Raw genomic sequence first — 24,299 nt, 5'->3', positions numbered from 1 at the left:
AGTATAAAAATCAAAGGAATATTCATATTTGACCTGATTGTTATACTTCATAATGCGTGATCAAAACCGAAATTTTCTGTGATGACTGCCCTTGTACAGTTCACCATCTAACATGTTATACACTATGTAAGAATTTCTTCATCATATAAGAACTTGTTTGTTATGCTTCAGAAAATTGGAGACTGATGAGAATTAGGCTTGTGGTAGATTAATGAGTGTGCATTGACCATTAAGTCCCCTATACAGAATTTTATTGTTAACAAATATTTGATCAATAAATATGAGAGACGACACCTCAAAAAAATTAATAAAAAATAAAATAAAATAAGTATAGATCAATCCATCCCATACATGTTAGTGAACATATAACAATAACCTTAGCAGAGTCCCCTGGACCTGACCCCTCACCATCAATTTCGATATCACCCATGCCACACATTAACACTGAACCTCAGTCCAGGTCTTGCCCTCACATCACAACTGGGCCCTATCTCTAATCATAACCTTATCCTCTCCATAAAACTTACTGGACAACTAACACAAACCTTAGTTCTGGCACCTGGACCTAACACATCACCATAGCCATTGACATCAAACATTCCTCACCATAACCCTGATCCTCAATCTCCTGCTCACCCTTACATCACAGACACACTCTAACTCTATCAGTAATCCTGTCCTTCTGATACACCTTAAAGAGCACAATACCCAAACATTCACCTTCGCCACTGGGGAAGAAACTTCACCATCAGCAACAATGTCTCCTATGCCTCAGCATAATCCTGAAGCCCAATCTGGCCATCACCCTCACATCAGAGCCAGTTCCGAACTCTACCTGTAACCCTATCATCCCCGTACGCATTACTGAACAACTAATCCTAACACTAACCCAATCCCCATGACATGACACTTCAACTTCAACAATGAAAACAACAACTAACCTTAAACCTGAAACCCGATCTCGCAATCACCCTCACTTCAGAGCCGAATCTGAGCTCTAACTGTCACCCCATCATCCGAGTACTCCTCACCAAACAACTAACAGTAGCCGTAGCCCCAAAGGCTTAACTGAAACTTCACCTTCACCATCCACATCAAGCACACCACACCTTAACACTGAACCTCAATCTCGCACTTTCCCTCACATTTTACCAACGCCCTAAATCTATCCAGAAACTGATCCTCCGCATGCACCTTACAGAACACAAAATACTAACCTTAGCCCTTGCCACTGGATCTGACCCTCCCACGTCAGCATCAACGACACCAAAACCTCACCATAACCCATAACCTCAATCACGTGCTCCCCTGTACATCAGAACCATAACCTCACTCTAAACAAAACCCTATCCTCACCGTACTCCATACTGAACACCCAAGCATAACCCTAGCACAGTACCCTGGACCTGCAAATCAATGTCACCATCAACGTCACCCAAGCCTCAACTTAATAATGAACCTGAATCTCAGACTAGCCCTCACATCACAGCCGAACCCTAACTCTAAACATAACCCTATCCTCTCCGGAGAGCATACAGAATACAATACCCTAACCCAAGACCAGGACCCTGTACCTGAATCCTCACTTTTAGCATAGACATCAACCATGCCTCACGATAATCCTGAAGCTCAATCTTGCCATAGCCCTCACATCAGAGTAGGATCCTAACTCGAACCATAACTTTATCCTCCCCATACACTTTACCAAACACATAACGTCAACCGTAGTAGTGGCTGGTAGCTTGACACTCCACCGTAACCATGGACGTTGCACTTGCCTGACTGTAACGCTGAAGCAGAATAGCGCCCTCTCCCTCACGTTATAGCCAGACCCTAACTCTAATCATAACTTTCTACTCTGCGTACAACATACCAAACAACTAACCCTAACCCTAGCCATGGCACCAGGACCTGAGCCCTCACCATAACCATTGACATCACCCATGCTTCACCATAACCCTGAACTTCAATGTCATGCTCACCCTCACATCAGAGACACGCCCTAACTCTATCCAGAACCCTATCCTCCCCGTACACCTTAGAGAACACAGAACCCTAACCTTATACCTTGCCACTGGACCTGACCCCTCCCCATCAACATTGACGTCACCCACACCACACCATAACCTAGAACAACAAGCACGCACTCCACAGCACATCAGAATAGAGCCCGCACCCTTAACAAAACACTATCCTCACTGTACACCTACCAAATACCCAAGTATTATCCTACACAGGCCCCTGTACCTGACCCTTCTACTTCACCATTGACGACACCCACACCACACCATAAAACAGAACCTCAATCCAGGACTCAAACTCACATCACAGCCCAACACTAACTCTAATCATAACATTATCCTCTCTGCACAACGTACTGAACAACTAAATCTAATTCTAGCACCTGGACCTAACTGCTCACCATAACCATAGACAAAACCCATGCCTCACCAAAACACTGATACCCAATGTTGCGATCAGCCTCACTTAAGAAATACACCCTAACACTATTCCTAACCCTATCCATACCTTACCCCTTTGGGAACACAACCCCTAACCCTCTCCCTAGCCCTTGGACCTGAAACTTCACCATCAGCAATGACGTCTCCTATGCCTCACCATCATCCTGAAGATCTATCTGGCCAACACTGTCACATCAGAGCCAGATCCAAACTCTAGCTGTATCCCTGTCACACCTGTACTCCTTACTGAACTAATGCTAACCCTATCCCTTGTCCCATGTCCTGACAGTACAGCTTCACCATTGATAACACCTATGCTTCACCTTTATCCTGAACCTCAATCTCGCAATCTCCCTCCCTTCAGAGCCGGATCTGAACTCTGTGATCCTGTTTACCCCATACTCCTTACAAAACCCTAACCCTAACCCTAGCCCAGGCCATGGGGCCTGACACATCACCTTCATCAGCGGTGTCACCCATACCTCTTCTTAACACTGAACCTCAACCTCAGACTTGCCCTTACGTCAGAGCCTGACCCTAACTCTAAACGTAAACTTATCCTCTCTTTACTGCTCACAGAACAACAAACCCTAATCCTAGCCCTCATCCAAAGACCTGAACCCTTATCATCAGCATCAATGTAACCAATGCCTCACCATAATCCTGAAGGTCAATTGGGCTATTGCTCTCATATCAGGGTCGTATCCAAAGTCTAACTCTAACCCAATCTTCTGCATACTCCTTCCCATATGCCTAACCCCAAAACTAACCCCAAGCCCTGACCTGACAATTCACCTTCACCATTGATATCACCCACACCTCACCTTAACACTGAACCTCAATCTCGCACTCAACCTCACATCACAGCCAGGCCCTATCTATGTCCATAACTGTATCCTTCCCATACACTTCCCTCACACAAAACCCTAACACAAGCCCTGGAACCTGGACCTGAATCCACACAGTCACCAATTGATGACACCCACACCTCACCATAAACCGGTACCTCAGTCTCACTGTCAAACTCACATCGAAGCCGAAACCAAAATCTAAATATAGCTCTATCCATCCAGTACACCTTAGTGAACACCTAACAGTAACCTTAGCACAGTCCCCTGGACCTGATCCCTCACCGTCAATATCAACATCACCCATGCCACACATTAACACTGAACCTCAGTCTAGGTCTTGCCCTCACATCACAGCTGGGCCCTATCTCTAATCATAACCTTATCCTCTCCATAAAACTTACCGGACAACTAACACTAACCCTAGTACAGGCACCTGGACCTAACACCTCACCATAGCCATTGACATCAAACATGCCTCACCATAACCCTGATCCTCAATCTCGTGCTCACCCTCACATCACAGACACACTCTAACTCTATCAGTAATCCTGTCCTTCTGGTACACCTTAAAGAACACAATACCCAAACCTTCTCCTTTGCCCCTGGGAAGAAACTTTACCATCAGCAACAATGTCTCCTATGCCTCACCATAATCCTGAAGCTCAATCTGGCCATCACCCTCACATCAGAGCCAGTTCCAAACTCTACCTGTAACCCTATCATTCCCGTACGCATTACTGAACAACTAATCTTAACCCTAACCCAATCCCCATGACATGACACTTCAACTTCAACATTGATAACAACTAACCTTAAATCTGAAACCCTATCTCACAATCACCCTCACTTCAGAGCCGAATCTGAGCTCTAACTGTAACCCCATCATCCGAGTACTCCTCACCAAACAACTAACAGTAGCCCTAGCCCCAAAGGCTTAACTGAAACTTCACTTTCACCATCGACATCAAGCACACCACACCTTAACACTGAACCTCAATCTCGCACTTTCCCTCCCACTATAGCCAAGCCCTAACTCTATCTGGAATCTTATCCTCCCCATACACCTTACAGAACACAAAATACTAACCTTAGCCCTTGCCACTGGAACTGACCCTCACACGTCACCATCAATGACACCAAAACCACACCATAACCCATAACCTCAATCATGTGCTCCCCTGTACATCAGAACCATACCCTAACTCTAAACAATACCCTATCCTCACCGTACACCATACTGAACACCTAACCATTACCCTAGCACAGGACCCTGGACCTGCAACTCAATGTCACCATCAGTGTCACCCAAGCCTCAACTTAATAATGAACCTGAATCTCAGACTCACCCTCACATCACAGCCAAACACTAACTTTAAACATAACCCTATCCTCTTCATAGAGCTTACAGTATACAACACCGTAACCATAGGCCTGGCCCCTACACCTGAATCATCACTGATAGCATCAACATCACCCATGCCTCATGATAATCTGAAGCTCAATCAGGCGATTGCCCTCACATCAGAGGAGGATCCTAACTCTAACCATAACGCTATCCTCCCCATACACTTTACCAAACACATACACCGAACGATAGTAGTGGGTGGAGGCTTGACATTCCACCTTCACCACAGACGTTGTGCTTACCACACTGTAGTCCTTAAATTAAATAGCGCCCTCTCCCTCACATTATAGCCACACCGTACCTCTAATCGTAACCTTATACTCTCCGTACAACATAACGAACAACTAACGCTAACCCTAGCCATGCCACCTGGACCTGAGCCCTCACAACCATTGACATCAACCATGCTTCACCAAAACCCTGAACCTCAATCTCATGTTCACCCTCACATCAGAGACACACCCTAACTCTATCCATAACCCTACCCTACCCATACACCTTACTGAACACAAAGCCCAATCCCTACGCTGGCCAATGCATGTGAACCATCATGGTATCCATAAGTGTCTCTCATGCTTCACCATTACCCTGAAGCTCAATCTGGCCATTACCCTCCCATCATAGCCGCAGCTGTTCTCTAAATGTAACCCTGTCATCCTCATAATTCTCACTGAACACTTAACACTACCCCAAGCCCCGTCAACTGACCTGAAACTGTAACATCCACATGGATGTCAACCTCGCCTCACCTTAACACTGAACGTCAATCTCGCACTCACCCTCACATCAGAGCCAGACCCTAACTCTATCCAGAACCCTATCCTCCCCGTACACCTTACAGGCCACAACACCCAAACCTTAGCCCTTGCCACCGGACCTGACCAATCCCTATCACCATTGACGTCACCCATGCCACACCACACCCCAGAACTACAAACACACACTCCACAGCACATCAGTAGGCCCTAACTCTAATAGAAACCCTATCGTCACTGTACACCTACCAAATACCTAACCATAACCCAAGCACAGGCCCCTGTACCTGAACCCTCACCTTTACCCTTGATGTTACCCACACCACACCATAAAATGAAACCTCAATCTAGGACTCACCCTCACATCACAGCTGGACAATATCTCTAATTGTAACCTTATCCTCTCTGTACAACGTACCGAACAACTAACCCTAACCCTAGCCCTGGCACCTGGACCTAACTGCTCACCATAAAAACTGACATCACCCATGCCTCTCCATAATACTGATACTCCATGTTGCGCTCCCCCTCACATCAGAAACACCCGTAACACTATTCAGAACCCTATCCACCCCGTACACTTTTAGGAACACAAACCCTCACACTCTCAATGGCCCCTGGGACAGAAAGTTCACTATCAGCAATGACGTCTCCTATGCCTCACCATCATCCTGAAGCTCAATCTGGCCATCATCTTCACATCAGAGCCAGTTACAAACACTAGCTGTAACCCTGTCATCCCCGTACTCCTTACTGAACAACTAAAGCTAACCCTAGCCCTTGCTCCATGTCGGGACACTCCACGTTAACCATTGATATCACCCATGCCTCATCTTAAACCTGAACCTCAATCTCGCAATCTCCTTCACTTCAGAGCCAGATCGGGACTCTATCTGTAATCATATCCACCCCGTACTCCTTACAGAAACCTAACCGTTGCCCTAGCCTGGATAACTGAACTGACACTTCACCTTCATCAGCAATTTCATCGTGGCCTCTTCTTAACACTGATCCTCAACCTCAGACTTGCCCTCACATCAGAGCTGGACAGTAATTCTGAACATAAACCTATCCTCTCTGTACTGCTTACTGAACACCAAACCCTAACACTAGCCCTGGTCCCTGGACCTGAATCCTCACCATCCGCTTCGATGTCACCTATGCCTCACCATAATCCTGAAGGTCAACTGGGATATTCCTCTCATATCAGGGCTGGATCCAAATTCTAACTCTAACCCGATCCTCCCTGTACTCCTTCCCATACGCCTAAGCCCAACACAAGACACCAGCCCTGACCTGACACTTCACCTGCACCGTTGATATCACCCACACCTCACCTTAACACTGAACCACAATCTCACACTCATGCACACATCACATCCAGGCCCTATCTCTGTCCATAACTACATGCTTCCCATACACATCACCTAACACAAAACCCAAACCCTAGCCATGGAACCTAGACCTGATTCCACACAGTCAACAATCGATGACACCCACACATCACCATAAACCTGATCCTCAATCTCATGCTCCCATTCACATCACAGCAGAAACCTAAATCTAAATATATCCCTATCCATCCTATACACCTTAGTGAACACCTAACAATAACCTTAGCACACCCCGTGGACCTGACCCCTCACCGTCACTATCGACATCACCTTTGCTGCACATTAACACTGAACCTCAATCTAGGTCTTGCCCTCACATCACACCTGGGCTCTAACTCTAAGCATAACCTTATCCTCTCCGTACAACATACTGAACAACTTACACTGACCCTAGCTCTGGCACCTGGACTTAACACCTCTCCGTATCCATTGACACCAAACACGCCTCACCATAAACCTGATCCTCAGTCTCGTGATCACCCTCACATCAGAGAGACACCATAACTCTATCCATAATCCTATCTTCCCGGTACACTTTAAAGGACACAACTCTGAAACCTTCTCCCTGGCCCATGGACCTGAAACTTCACCTTCAGCAACAATGTCTCCTATGCCTCACCATCATCCTGAAGCTCGATATGGCCATTCACCTCATGTCAGAGCCATATCCAAACTGTAACTGTAACACTACAATCCCTGTATTCCTTAATGAACAACTAATCCTAACCCTAACCCAAGTCCTATGACTTGACACTTCAATTTCAACATTGATAACCAGCACACCTCACCTTAAACCTGAAACTCAATCTCGCAATCGCACTCACTTCAGTGCCGAATCTGAGATCTAACTGTAACCCCATAATCCGTGAACTCCTTACCAAACACATACCAGTAGCCCTAGCCCCAAACACTTAATTGACACTTCACCTTCACCATCGACATCAACCTCACCTCACCTTAACACTGAAGCTCAATCTCGCACTTTCCCTCACATCATAGCCAGACCCTACATCTTATCATAACCTTATCCTCTCTGTACAACATAGTGAACAACTAACCCTAACCCTAGCTATGGCACCTCGATCTGACACCTTAAAGTAACCATTGACATCACCAATGCTTCACCATAAACCTGAACCTCAATGTTATGCTCACCCTCACATCAGATACACACCCTAACACTGTCCATATCCCTATCCTACCCATACTCGTTACAGAACACAAAGCCCTATCCCTAGCCCTGGACCCTGCATGTGAACCGTCATGGTAACCATCAATGTCTCCCATGCCTCACCATGACCCTTAAGCTCAATCTGGCAACTGCCATCACATCAGAGTCGCATCTGACTTCTAACTCTAACCCTGTCATCTGCAGACTCCTCACTGAACACCTAACAGTATCCGAAGCCATGACCACTGACCTGAAAGTTCACCTTCACTATTGACATCAACCACGCCTCACCTTAACACTGAACGTCAATCTTGCACTCACCCTAACATCAGAGCCAGACCCTAACTCTATCCAGAACCCTATCCTACCCATACACGTTACAGTACACAAAACCTCACCATAGCCCTTGCCACTGGACCTGACTCTTCCCCATCACCATTGACATCAACCATGCCACACCACAACCTAGAAAACAAACACGCACTCCACAGCACATCAGAAACAGGCGGCAGCTGTAAAGTAAACTCTATCACCACTGTACATCTACCAAACACCTAATCATAACCCGAGCACAGGACCCTGAACCTGACCACTCAACTTAACTTTTAACGTCACCTGCATGACACCATAAAACAGAACCTCAATCTAGGACTAACCCTCACAGCACAGCTGAACCGTGATTCTAATCATAACCTTATCCTCTCCGTACAACATGCCGAACAACTAACCATAACCCCAGCCCTGGCACCTGGAACTAATTGCTCACCATAACCATTGACATCACCCATACCTCACCGTAACACTGATACTCAATTTTGCACTCACACTCACATCAGAAACACACGCTAACACTATTCGTAACCCTATCCACCCGGTACCCCTTCAGGAACACAAATCCTAACCCTCTCCCTGGTTTCAGAACCTGAAACTTCATGATCAGCAACAATGTCTCCTATACCTCACCATTATCCTGAAGCTCAATCTGGCCATCATCTTCACATCATAGCCAGATACATACTCTAGCTATAACCCCATCATCCCCATACTCCTTACTGAACAGCTAATGGATACCCTAGCCCTTGCCCCATGTCCTGAAACATCAACTTCTACATTGATTAAAAACACACCTCACCTTAAACCTGAAACTCTTTTTCACAATCACCCTCACTTCAGAGCTGAATCGGAGCTCTAACTGTATCCCCACCATTCGTCTACTCCTTACTAAACACCTAAGAGTAGTCCTAGCCCCAAACACTTAAGTGACACTTCACCTTCACAATCGACATCAACCACACCTCACCTTAACACTGAACCTCAATCTCGCACTCACCCTCACATCACAGCAAGGCCCTATCTCTGTCCATAACTGTATCCTTCCCATACACTTCATCTAACACAACACCCTAACCCTAGCCCTTGAACCTGGAATGGGTTCCACACAGTTACAAATTGATGACACCCACACCTCACCATAAAACAGCACATTAATCTCATGATCCCATTCACATCGCAGCCGACACCTAAATCTAAATATAGCGCTATCCATCCAGTACACCTTAGTGAACAGTTAACACTAACCTTAGCACAGACCATAGTCCTGACACCTCATCATCAATATCGACATCACCCATGCCACACATTAACACTGAACCTCAGTCTAGGTCTTGCCCTCACATCACAGCTGGGCCCTATCTCTAATCATAACCTTATCCTCTCCATAAAACTTACCGGACAACTAACACTAACCCTAGCTCTGGCATGTGAACCTTAGCCCGCAACATAACCATTGACGTCAAGCCTGCCTCGCCGTAACACTGATCCTCAATCTCGTACTCACCCTCACATAAGAGACACACCCTAAATCTATCCGTAGTCCTATCCTCCCGGTACACCTTAAGGAACACAATACCCTAAACTTGACCCTCGCCACTGGGCCTGAAACTACACCATCAGAAACAATCTCTCCTATGCCTCACCATAATCCTGAAGCTCCATCTGGCCACCACACTCACATGAGAGCCAGTTCCGAACTCTAGCTGTAACCCTATAACCCCGTACGCCTTACTGAACAACTAATCCTAACCATAACCCAATCCCCATGACTTGACACTTCAACTTCAACATTGATAACAACCTCAACTCACCATAGACCTGAAACTCTACATCGCAATCACCTTCACATCAGAGCTGATTCTGACCTCTAGCTGATACCCCATCATCCGTGTACACATTACCAAACACGTAACAGTAGCCCTAGCCCCCTAATGCTTAACTGACACTTCAACTTCACCATTGACATCAACCACACCTCACCTTAACACTGAACCTCAATCTCGCACTATCCCTCACATTATAGCCAAGCCCTAACTCTATCTGGAATCCTATCCTCCCCATACACCTTACAGAACACAAAATCATAACCTTAGCCCTTGCCACTGGAACTGACCATTCCTCGTCACCGTCAACGACACAAAAACCTAACCATAAAGTATAACTTCAATCACGAGCTCCCCTGAACATAAGAAGTATATACTAGCTCTAAACAAAACACTATCCTCACTGTACACCTTACCGAACACCTAAATATAACCCTACCACAGGACCCTGGGCATGCTACACAATGGCATCATCAATGTCACCGATGCGTCAACTTAATAATGAACCTGAATCTCAGACGAGATCTCACATCAAAACAGAACCCACTCTCTAAACATAACCCTATCCTCTCCATAGGGCATACAGAATGAAATACCCTAAGCCTAGGCCTGCCACCTGCACCTGAATCCTCACTGGTAGATTCGAGATCACCCATTCTTCACCATAAGCCTGAACCTCAATTGCATGCTCACCCTCACATTACAGACACACCCTAACTCTATCCATAACCCTATCCTACCCATACACCTTACCGAACACAAAGCCATATCCCTAGACCTGAACCCTGCTTCTGAAACGTCATGGTATCCATCAGTGTCTCCCATGCCTCACCATTACCCTGAAGCTCAATCTGGCCATTGCCCAAACATCAGAGCGGCATCTGACCTCTCACTGTAACCCTGTCATCCCCATAATCCTTTCTGAACACTTAACAGTAACCCAAGCCCCATCAACTGACCTGAAACTTCAACTTCACTATCGACATCAACCACGCCTCACTTTAAAACTGAATGTCAATCTCGCAATCACCCTCACATCAGAGCCGGACGCTAACTCTATCCAGAACCCTAACCTCCCCATACAACTTACAGAACATAAAACCCTAATTCTTAGCCCTTGCCACTGGACCTGACTCCTCCCCGTCATCATTGACATAACCCACGATACACCAGAACCTAGAACAACAAACACACACTCCACAGCACATTAGAAGAAGGCTGTAACTCTAATCGAAACCCTATTCTCACTGTACACCTACCATACACCTAACAATTAAGCCGAGCACAGCCCCCTGAACCTGACCCCTCACCTTCACCATTGATGTCACCTACACTACGCCATAAAATTTAACCTTAATCTAGGACTCACCCACTCATCACAGCCGGACCCTAAGTCTAATTGTAACCTTATCCTCTCCGTACAACGTACCGAACAACTAACACTAACCGTAGCCCCGGCACCTAGACCTAACCACTCACTGTAACCATTGACATCAACCATGCCTCACCGTAACACTGATACTCAATGTTGTGCTCACCCTCACATCAGGAACACCTAAACACTATTCGTAACCCTATCCACACTGTGCAGCTTCAGGAACAGAAACAATATCCATCTCCCTGGCCCCTGGACCTGAAAGTGCACCATCAGTAACGACGTTTCCTATGCCTCACCATCATCGTGAAGCTAAATCTGGCCATCATCCTCACATCAGAGCCAGTTCTGAACTCTAGCTGCAACCCTGTCATCCCTTCACTCCTTTCAGAACAACTAATGCTGTCCCTAACCCTTGACAGATGTCCAGACACTCCACCAAAACCATTGATATCACCCATGCCTCACCTTAAACCTGAACCTCAATCCGGAATCTGCCTCACTTCAGAGCCAGATCTGAGCTCTAACTGTGATCCTGTCTACCCCGTACTCCTTACAGAAAACGAAACGTAGCCCTAGGCCGGGCCACTGGGCCTGACACTTCGCCTTCATCAGCGATGTCACCCATGCCTCTTTTTACCACTGAACCTCAACGTCCAACTTGCCCTCACGTCACAGCTCGACCCTAACTCAAAACGTAAACCTATCCTCTCTGTACTGCTCACAGAACACCAAACCCTAACCCTAGCCCTCGTCACAGGACCTGAACCCTCATCATCAGCATCAATGTCACCAATGCCTCACCATAAACCTGAAGGTCAATTCGGCTAATGCACTCATATCAGGGCTGGATCCGAAATCTAACTCTGACCCGATCTTCCACATACTCCTTCCCATAAGACTAACCCCAACACTAGCCCCAAGCCCTGACCTGACACTTCACCTTCACCATTGATATCACCCATACCTCACCTTAACACTGAACCTCAATCTCGCACTCACCCTCACATCACAGCAAGGCCCTATCTCTGTCCATAACTGTATCCTTCCCATACACTTCACCTAACACAACACCCTATAGTTAGCCCTAGAACCTGGACCGGATTACACACAGTCAAAAATCAGTGACACCCACACCTCACCATAAACCAGCACATTAATCTCACGCTCCCACTCACATCGCAGCCGACATCTAAATCTAAATATAGCGCTATCCATCCAGTACAACTTAGTGAACACCTAACACTAACCCTAGCACAGTCACCTGGTCCTGACCCCTCACCATCAATATCAACATCACCCATGCCACACATTAACACTGAACCTCAGGCTAGGTCTTGCACTCACATCACAGCTGGGCCCTAACTCTAATCATGACCTTATCCTCTCCGTGAAACAACCAGGACAACTACCAGTACCCCTAGCTCTGGCAAGTGGACCTGAGCCCTCACCATAACCATTGATGTAAAACACGCCTCACCGTAACCCTGATCCTCAATCTCGTACTCACCCACACATAAGAGACACAGCCTAACTTTATCCATAGTCCTATCCTCCCGGTACACCTTAAGGAACACAATACCCTAAACTTCACCCTCGCCACTGGGCCTGAAACTTCACCAGCAGCAACAATGTCGCCTATGCCACACCATAATCCTGAGGCTCAATCTGGCCATCACCTTAACATGAGAGCCAGTTCCGAACTCTAGCTGTAACCCTATCATTACCATACGCCTTACTGAACAACTAATCCTAACCATAACCCAATCCCCATGACCTGACACTTCAACTTCAACATTGATAACAACCTCAACTCACCTTAAACCTGAAACTCTATATTGCAATCACCCTCACTTAAGAGCTGAATCTTACCTCTAGCTGTAACCCCGTCATCCGTGTACACCTTATGAAACACCTAACAGTAGCACTAGCCCCTATTGCTTAACTGACACTTCACCTTCACCATCGACATCAAGCACACCTCACCTTAACACTGAACCTCAATCTCGCACTTTCCCTCACATTATAGCCAAGCCCTAACTCTATCTGGAATCCTATCCTCCCCATACACCTTACAGAACACAAAATCATAACCTCAGCCCTTGCCACTGGAACTGACTCTTCCTCATTATCATCAATGACACCAAAACCATGCCATAAAGTATAACTTCAATCACGAGCTCCCCTGTACATAAGAACTGCATACTAACTCTAAACAAAACACTATCCTCACCGTACACCTTACCGAAAACCTAAATATAACCCTACCACAGGACCCTGGGCCTCCTACACAATGGCACCATCAAGGTCACCAATGCCTCAACTTAATAATGAACCTGAATCTCACACTCGATCTCACATCACAACCGATCCCTCACTCTAAACATAACCCTATCCTCTCCATAGAGCATATAGAATGCAATACCCTAAGCCTAGGCCTGGCACCTGCACCTGAATCCTCACTGATAGCTTCAAGATCGCCCATTCTTCACCATAACCCTGAACCCCAATCTCATGCTCACCCTCACATTACAAACACACCCTAACTCTATCCATAACCCTATCCTACCCATACACCTAAACAAACACAAAGCACTGTCCCTAGCCCTGCACCCTGCTTGTGAACCATCATGGTATCCATCAGTGTCTCCCATGCCTCACCATTACCCTGAAGCTCAATCTGGCCATTGCCCTCACATCACAGCAGCATCTGACCTCTCACTGTAACCCTGTCATCCTCATAATCCTTACTGAACAGTTAACAGTAACCCAAGCCCCGTCCACTGACCTGAAACTTCAACCTCACTATCGACATCAATGACGCCTCACTTTAAAACTGAATGTCAATCTGGCTATCACCCTCACATGAAAGTTTGACCCTAACTCTATCCAGAACCCTACCCGCCCCGTACGCCTTACAGAACACAAAACACTAATCTTAGCCCTTGCCACTGGACCTGACTCCTCCCTGTCACCATTGACGTAACCCACGATGCACCATAACCTAGAACAACAAACACACACTCCACAGCACGTTAGAAGAGGGCCCTAACTCTAAGAGAAACCCTATCGTCACTGTACACCTACCAAACACCTAACCATTAACCCGAGCACAGGCCACTGTACCTGACCCCTCACCTTCACCATTGACGTCACCCACACCACACCATAAAATTTAAGCTCAACATAGGACTCACCCTCACATCACAGCTAGACCCTAAGTCTAATTGGAACCTTATCCTCTCCGTACAACGTACCGAACAACTAACACTAACCGTAGCCCCGGCACCTAGACCTAACCACTCACCGTAACCATTGACATCAACCATGCCTCACTGTAACACTGATACTCAATGAATGCGCTCACCCTCACATCAGGAACACAACTAAACACTATTCGTAAACCTATCCACACCGTGCAGATTTAGGAACACAAACAATATCCATCTCCCTGGCCCCTGGACCTGAAAGTTCACTGTCAATAATGACGTTTCCTATGCCTCACCATCATCCTGAAGCTCAATCTGGCCATCATCCTCACATCAGAGCCAGTTACGAACTCTAGCTGTAACCCTGTCATCCCTGCACTCCTTACTGAACAACTAATGCTAAACCTAACCCTTCCCAGATGTCCAGACACTCCAACAAAACCATTGATATCACCCATACCTCACCTTAAACCTGAACCTTAATCCCGGAATCTGCCTCGCTTCAGAGCCGGATCTGAAATCTAATTGTGATCCTATCTACTCCGTACTCCTTACAGAAACCTAAACATAGCCCTAGCCCGGGCCACTGGGCATGACACTTCGCCTTCATCAGCGATGTCACCCATGCCTCTTCTTATCACTGAACCTCCACCTCCAACTTACCCTCACGTCAGAGCTCGACCCTAAATCTAAACGTAAACCTATACTCTCTGTACTGCTCACAGAACACCAAACCCTAACCCTAGCCCTAGTCCCAGGACGTGAACCCTCATCATCAGCATCGATGTCACCAATGCCTCACCATAAACCTGAAGGTCAATTGGGCTAATGCTCTCATATCAGGGACGGATCCGAAATCTAATTCTGACCCGATCTTCCACGTACTCCTTCCCATACGCCTAACCCCAACACTAGCCCCAAGCCCTGACCTGACACTTCACCTTCACCATTGATATCACCCAGACCTCACCTTAACACTGAACCTCAATCTCGCACTCACCCTCACATCACAGCAAGGCCCTATCTCTGTCCATTACTGTATCCTTCCCATACACTTCACCTAACACAACACCCTAACCCTAGCACTGGAACCTGAACCGGATTCCACACAGTCACAAATTGATGACACCCACACCTCACTATAAACCAGCACATTAATCTCACAATCACATGCACATCGCAGCCGACACCTAAATCTAAATATAGCGTATCCATCCAGTACACCTTAGTGAACACGTAACCCTAACCTTAGCAGAGTCCCCTGGTCCTGACCCCTCACCGTCAATATCGACATCACCCATGCCACACATTAACACTGAACCTCAGGCTAGGTCTTGCTCTCACATCACAGCTGGGCCAAAACTCTAATCATGACCTTATCCTCTCCGTGAAACAAACTGGACAACTAACAGTAACCCTAGCTGTGGCACGTGGACCTAAGCCCTCACCGTAACCATTGACGTCAAACACGCCTCACCGTAACCCTGATCCTCAATCTCGTACTCAACCTCACATAAGAGACACACCTTAACTCTATCTGTAGTCCTATCCTCCCGGTACACCTTAAGGAACACAATACCCTTACCTTCACCCTCGCCACTGGGCATGAAACTTCACCATCAGTAACAATATCTCCTATGCCTCACCATAATCCTGAAGCTCAAACTGGCCATCACCCTCACATGAGAGCCAATTCGAACTCCAGCTGTAAACCTATCATCCCCCTACACCTTACTAAACAACTAATCCTAACCTTAACCCAATCCCCATGACCTGACACTTCAACCTCAACATTGATAACAACCTCAACTCACCTTAAACCTGAAACTCTACATCGCAATCACCCTCACTTAACGGCTGAATCTGATCTCTAGCTGTAACCCCATCATCCGTGTACACCTTACCAAACACCTAACAGTAGCCCTAGCCCTTAACACTTAACTGACACTTCACCTTCACCATCATCATCAACCACACCTCACCTTAACACTGAACCTCAATCTCGCACTTTCCCTCACATTATAGCCTAGCCCTAACTCTATCTGGAATCCTATCCTCCCCATACACCTTACAGAACACAAAATCATAACCTTAGCCCTTGCCACTGGAACTGACCCTTCCTTGTCAACGTCAATGACACCAGAACCACACCATAAACTATAACCTCCATTCACGTGCTCCCCTGTACATAAGAACTATATACTAACTCTAAACAAAACACTATCTTCACTGTATACCTTACCGAACACCTAAATATAACCCTACCACAGGACCCTGGGCCTCCTACACAATGGCACCATCAATGTCACCAATGCCTCAACTTAATAATGAACCTGAATCTCAGACTCGATCTCACGTCACAACGGAACCCTCACTCTAAACATAACCCTATCCTCTCCATAGAGCATACAGAATGCAATACCCTAAGCCTAGGCCTGGCACATGCACCTGAATCCTCACTGACAGCTTCCAGATCACCCATTCTTCACCATAACCCTGAACCTCAATCGCATGCTCACCCTCACATTAGAGACACACCCTAACTCTGTCCATAATGCTATCCTACGAATACACCTTACGGAACACAAATCCCTATCCCTAGTCCTGCACCCTGCTTGTGAACCATCATGGTATCCGTCAGTGTCTCCCATGCCTCACCATTACCCTGAAGCTCAATCTGGCCATTGCCCTCACATCAGAGTGCTATCTGACCTCTCAATGTAACCCTGTCATCCTCATAATCCTTTCTGAACACTTAACAGTAACCCGTCCACTGACCTGAAACTTCATCCTCACCATCGACATCAAATACGCTTCACCTTAACACTGAGCATTAATATCGCACTCACCCTCACATCAGAGCCAGACCCTAACCCTATCCAGAACCCTATCCTCTCCGTACACCTTACAGAGCACAAAACCCTAATCTTAGCCCTTGCCACTGGACCTGATCCATCCCCGTCACCATTGACCCACGATACACCATAACCTAGGACAACAAACACACACTCCACAGCACATCAGAAGAACGCCCTAACTCTAAGCAAAACCCTATCATCACTGTACACCTACCAAACACCTAACCATAACCCGAGCACAGGTCCCTGTACCTGCCCCTCACCTTCATCATTGACGTCACCCACACCACACCATAAAATTTAATCTCAATCTAGGACTCACCCTCACATCACAGCCCGACCCTAACTCTAATTGTAACCTTATCCTCTCCGTACAACGTACCGAACCACTAACCCTATCCCTAGCCCTGGCACATGGACCTAACCACTTACCATAATCATTGACATCACACATGCCTCACGGTAACACTGATACTCCATGTTTTGCTCACCCTCACATCATAAACACACCCTAACACTGTTCATAACCCTATGTACCACGTACACCTTTAGAAAACAAACCATAACCCTCTCCGTGGCACCTGGACCTGAAAGTTCACCGTCAGCAATGACGTCTCCTGTGGCTCACCATCATACAGAACCTGAATGCGGCCATCATAATCACATTAGTGCCAGTTTCATACTCGAGCTGTAACCCTGTCATCCCAGTACTCCTTACTGAACAAATAATGCTAACCCTAGCGCTTCCCAGATGTCCTGACACTCCACCTTCACCGTTGATATCACCCATGCGTCACCTTAAACCTGAACTTCAATCTCGCAATCGGCCTCACTTCACAGCCGGATATGAACTCTAACTGTGATCCTATCTACACTGTACCCCGTACAGAAATCTAAGCCAAGCCCTAGCCCGTGCCACGGGACCTGTCACTTCACCTTCATCACCAACAGCACTCATGCCTCTTCTTAACACTGAACCTCAACCTCAGACTTGCCTTCACGTCAGAGCTCAACCTTAACTCTAAACATAAACCTATCCTCTCTGTACTGCTCATAGAACACCAAACCCTAACCCTAGCCCTCGTTCTAGGACCTGAACCCTCATCATCAGCATCGATGTCACCAATGCCTCACCATAATCCTGAAGGTCAATTGGGCTATTGCTCTCCTACCAGGGCTGGATCGGAACTCTAACTCTAACTCCATCTTCCCTGCATTCCTTCCCATACGCCTTACCCCAAAACTAGCCCCAAGCCCTGACTTGACACTTCGCTTTCACCATTGATATCACTCAAAACTCACCTTAACACTGAACCTCAATCACACACTCACCCTCATATCACAGCCAGGCCCTATCTCTGTACATAACTGTATCCTTCCCATACACTTCACCTAACACACCACCCTAACACTAGCCCTGGAACCTGGACCTGACTAAACACAGTCACCAATCGATAACACCCACACCTCACAATAAACCAGCACCTCAATTTCACATTCCCACTCACATCACAGCCAAAACCTAAATCTAAATATAGCCCTATCCATCCAGTACGCCTTAGTGAACACCTAACAATAACCTTAGCACAGTCCCCTGGACCTGACCCCTCACCATCAATATCAACATCACCCATGCCACACATTAATGCTGAACCTCAGTCTAGGTCTTGCCCTCATATCACAGCTGAGCCCTAAATCTAATCGTAACCTTATCCTCTCCATAAAACATACTGAACAACTAACAATAACCTCAGCTCTGGCACTTGACCCAACCCCTCACCATAACCATTGACATCAAACCAGCATCACCGCAACCCTGATCCTCAATCTCATGCCCAACCACACATCAGAGACACACCCTATCTCTATCCATAATCCTATACTCCAGGTACACCTTAAGGAACACAATATCCAAACCTTCACCTTCGCCCTTGGACCAGAAACTTCACCATCAGCAACAATGTCTCCTATACCACACAATAATCCTGAAGTTCAATCTGGCAGTCAGCCTCACATCAGAGCCAGGTCCGAACTCTAGCTGTAACTCTATTATCCCCGTACACCTTACTGAACAACTAATCCTAACCCTAACCCAATCCCCATGACCTGACACTTCAACTTCAACATTGATAACAAACAAAACTCACCTTAAACCTGAAACGCTATCTCGCAATCACCCTCACTTCAGACCCGAATCTGAGCTCTAACTGTAACTCCATCATCCGTGTACTCCTTACCAATCACCTATCGGTAGCCCTAGCCCCAAATGCTTAAATGACACTTCACCTTCACCATTGACGCCAACCACGCCTCACCTTAACACTGAATGTCAATCTTGCACTCACCCTCACATCAGAGCCGGACTCTAAATCTATCCAGAACCTTACCCTCCCTGTACAACTTACAGAACCCAAAACCCTAACCTTATCACTTGCCGCTGGACCTGACCCCTCCCCATCAGCATTGGCGTCACCCACGCCACACCAACGCCTAGAAAAACAAACACGTGCTCCACAGCACATCAGAACCAGGCCGTAACTCTAAACGAAATCCTATCCTCACTGTACACATACCAAATACCTAACCATAAGCTGAGCACAAGCCCCTGTACATGACCCCTCACCTTCACCATTGATGTCACCCACACCACACTATAAAACGGAACCTCAATCTAGGACTCACTCTCACATCACAGCTGGACCCTAACTCTAATCATAACCTTATCCTCTTCGTACAACCTACCGAACAGCTAACCGTATCCCTAGCTCTGGCATCTGGACGTCACCACTCACCATAAACATTGACATCACCCATGCCTCCCCGTAACACTGATACTCAATGTTGCTCTCACCCTCACGTCAGAAACGCACGCTAACACTATTCGTAATCATATCCACCCCGTTCGCCTTTAGGAACACAAACCCTAACCCTCTCCCTGGAAACTGGACCTGAACCCTCACCATCAGCATCGATGTCACCCATGCCTCACCATAATCCTGAATGTCAATTGGGCTATTGCCCTCATATCAGGGTCGGATCCGAACTCTAACTGTAACCCGATCTTCCATGTACGCCTTCCCAGATGCCTAACCCTAACACTAGCCCCAAGCCCTGACCCGACACTTAATATTTTACATTGATGTCTGCACAACTCACCTTAACACTGAACCTCAATCTCACACTCACCCTCACATCACATCTGGATCCTATCTCTATCCATAACTATATCCATCCCATACATTTCACCTAACACAAATCCGGAATCCTAACCCTGGAACCTGGACCTCACTCCACACAGTCACCAGTCGATGACACCCACACCTCACCATAAACCAGAACCTCAATCTGACGCTCCCACACACATCACAGCCAAAACATAAATCTAAATATAGCCCTATCTACCCCATACACGGTAGTGATCACCTAAAAATAACCTGAGCACAGTCACCTGGACCTAACCCCTCACCATCACTAACGACATCACCCATGTCACACATTAACACTGAACCTCAATCTAGGTCTTGCCCTCACATCACACCTGGGCCCTATCTCTAATCATAACATTATCCTCTCCGTACAACATACTGAACAACTGACACTAACCCTAGCTCAGGCACCTGGACCTAACCCCTCACTGTAAACATTGATATGAAACACGCCTCACCGTAACCCTGATCCTCAATCTCGTGCTCACCCTCACATCAGAGACACACACTAATTCTATCCGTAATACTTTCCTCCCGGTACACCTTAAGGAACACAGTACCCTAACCTTCTCCCTGGCACCTGGACCAGAAACTTAACCATCAGCAACAATGTCTCTTATGCCTCACCATAATCCTGAAGCTCAATCTGGCCATTGACCTCACGGCAGAGACGGATCCAAACTTTAACTGTAACCCTATCATCCCTGTACTCTTTACAGAACAACTAGTCCTAACCCTAACCCAAGCCCCATGACCTGACATTTCAACTTCAACATTGATAACAACCACACCTCACCTAAAACCTGAAACACAATCTCTCAATGGCCCTCACTTCAGAGCCAACTCTGAGCTCTAACTGTAACCTCATCATCCGTGTACTCCTTACCAAACACCTAACAGTAGCACTAGCCCCAAACACTTACCTGACACTTCACCTTCACCATCGATATCAACCAAGCCTCACCTTAACACTGAAACTCAATCTCGCTCTTTCCCTCCCATTATAGCCAAGCCCTAACTCTATCTGCAAACCTATCCTTACCATAAACCTTACAGAACATAAAATCCTAAAATTAGCCCTTGCCACTGAAACTGACACTTTCCCATCACCATCGCCCACACCCACACCACACCATAACGGAGAACCTCCATCATGTGCTTCCCTGTACATCAGAACCATACCCTAACTCTAAACAATACCCTATCCTCACCGTACACCTTACTGAACACCTAACCATAACCCTAGCACAGGCCCCTGGACCTGCCCCTCAATGGCACCATCAACGTGACCCATGCCTCACTTAAAAATGAATCTGAATATCAGACTCGCCCTCACATCACAGCTGAACCCTAACTCTAAACATAACCCTATCCTCTCCGTAGAGCTTACAGAATACAATACCCTAAACCTAGGCCTCCCCCCTGTACCTGAATTCTCCCTGTTAGCATCCAAGTTACACATGCCTCAGGATAATCCCGAAGCTCAATCTCTCCATCGCCCTCACATCACAGAAGTTTCCTAACTCTAACCCTAACTTTGTCCTCCCCATACACTTTACCGAACACATAAACCCAATCGTAGTAGTGGCTGATGACTTGACCCAATCCATCACCTTTCATGTTGCGTTTGCATCACTGTAATCCTGAAACTCAATCGCGCCCTCTCCTTCACATTATACCCAGACCCTAACTGTAATCGTAACCTTATCCTCTCTGTACAACATAACGAACAACTGATCCTAACCCTAACCATGGCACCTGGGAATGAGCCCACACCATAACCATTGACATCACCCATGCGTCTCCATACCCCTGAACCTCAATTTCATGCTCAAACTCACATCAGAGACACACCATAACTATATCCATAACCCTGTCCTACCCATACACCTTACAGAACACAAAGCCCTATCCCTAGCCCTGGACCCTGCCTGGGAACCATCACGGTATCCATCAGTGTTTCCCATGCTTCACCATAACCCTGAAGCTCAATCTGGCAATTGCCCTCACATCAGAGCCACATCAGGCCTCTAACTGTAACCCTATCATCACCATCCTCCTTACTAAACACCTAACACTAACCCAAGCCCCGACCACGGACCTGAAACTTCACCTTCACCATTGACGCCAACCACGCCTCACCTTAACACTGAACGTCAATCTCGCACTCACCCTCACTTCAGAGCTGGACTCTAAATCTATCCAGAACCTTACCCTCCCTGTACAACTTACAGAACCCAAAACCTTAACCTTACCATTTGCCGCTGGACCTGACCCCTCCCCATCAGCATTGGCATCACCCACGCCACACCAAAGCCTAGAAAAACAAACACGCGCTCCACAGCACATCAGAACCAGGCCCTAACTCTAAACAAAACCCTATCCTCACTGTAGACCTACCAAACACCTAACCATAAGCCAAGCACAAGCCCCTGTATGTGACCCCTCACATTCACCATTGACGTAACCCACACCACACCATAAAACGGAACCTCAATCTAGGATTCACCCTCACATCACAGCCGGATCCTAACTCTAATCATAACCTTATCCTCTCTGTACAATGCACCTAGCAACTAACTCTAACCCTATTCCTGGCACCTGGACCTAACCACTCAACATAACCATTGACATCACCCATGCCACATCATAACACTGATACTCAATATTGTGCTCACCCTCACATCAGAAACACACCCTAACACTATTCATAACCCTATCCACCCCGTACACCTTTAGGAACATAAACCCTACCCCTCTCCGTGGCCCCTGGACCTGAAACTTCACCATCAGGAACGACATCTCCTATGCCTCACCATCATCCTGAAGCTCAATCTGGCTATCACCCTCACATCAGATCCGAACCCTACCTGTAACCCTATCATCCCAGTACTCCTTACTGAACAGCTAATGCTAACCCTATACCTGGCCCCATGAGCTGACACTCCACCTTCACCATTGGTATCACCCATGCCTCACCTTAAAGCTGAACCTCAATCTCACAATCTCCCTCACTTCAGAGCCGAATCTGTACTCTAACTGTGATCCTCTATACCCCGTACTCCTTACAGAAACCTAACCATAGCCCTAGCCTGGGACATTGGGACATTGGGCCTGACACTTCCCCTTCATCAGCAATATCACCCATGCCTATTCTTAACACTGAACCTCAACCTCAGACTTACCCTCATGTTAGTGCCGGAACCTAACTAAACATAAACCTATCCTCAGTATACTGCTTACAGAACACCAAATCCTAACCCTCGCCTTGGAACCTGGACCTGAACCCTCACCATCAGCATAGCTGTCACCCATGCCTCACCATCCTGAAGGTCAATTGGGCTATTGCTCTCATATCAGGGCCGGATCCAAACTCTAACTCTAACTGGTTCTTCCCCGTACTCCTTCCCAGACGCCTAACCCTAACACTAGCCCCAAGCCCTGACCTGACACTTCA

At 46.9% G+C, this 24,299-nt stretch overlaps 1 gene segment (V, D, J or C); it reads left to right on the top strand.

Moving 5' to 3' along the window:
* The window catches only part of LOC108407831 (T-cell receptor alpha chain constant-like), a 660,854-nt gene that overhangs the window by 332,622 nt on the left and 303,933 nt on the right, over positions 1-24,299 (top strand).

Source organism: Manis javanica, chromosome 8, assembly GCF_040802235.1.
Source record: "Manis javanica isolate MJ-LG chromosome 8, MJ_LKY, whole genome shotgun sequence".
Lineage (NCBI taxonomy): Eukaryota > Metazoa > Chordata > Mammalia > Pholidota > Manidae > Manis > Manis javanica.
This window is presented reverse-complemented; position numbering and strand designations above follow the sequence as displayed.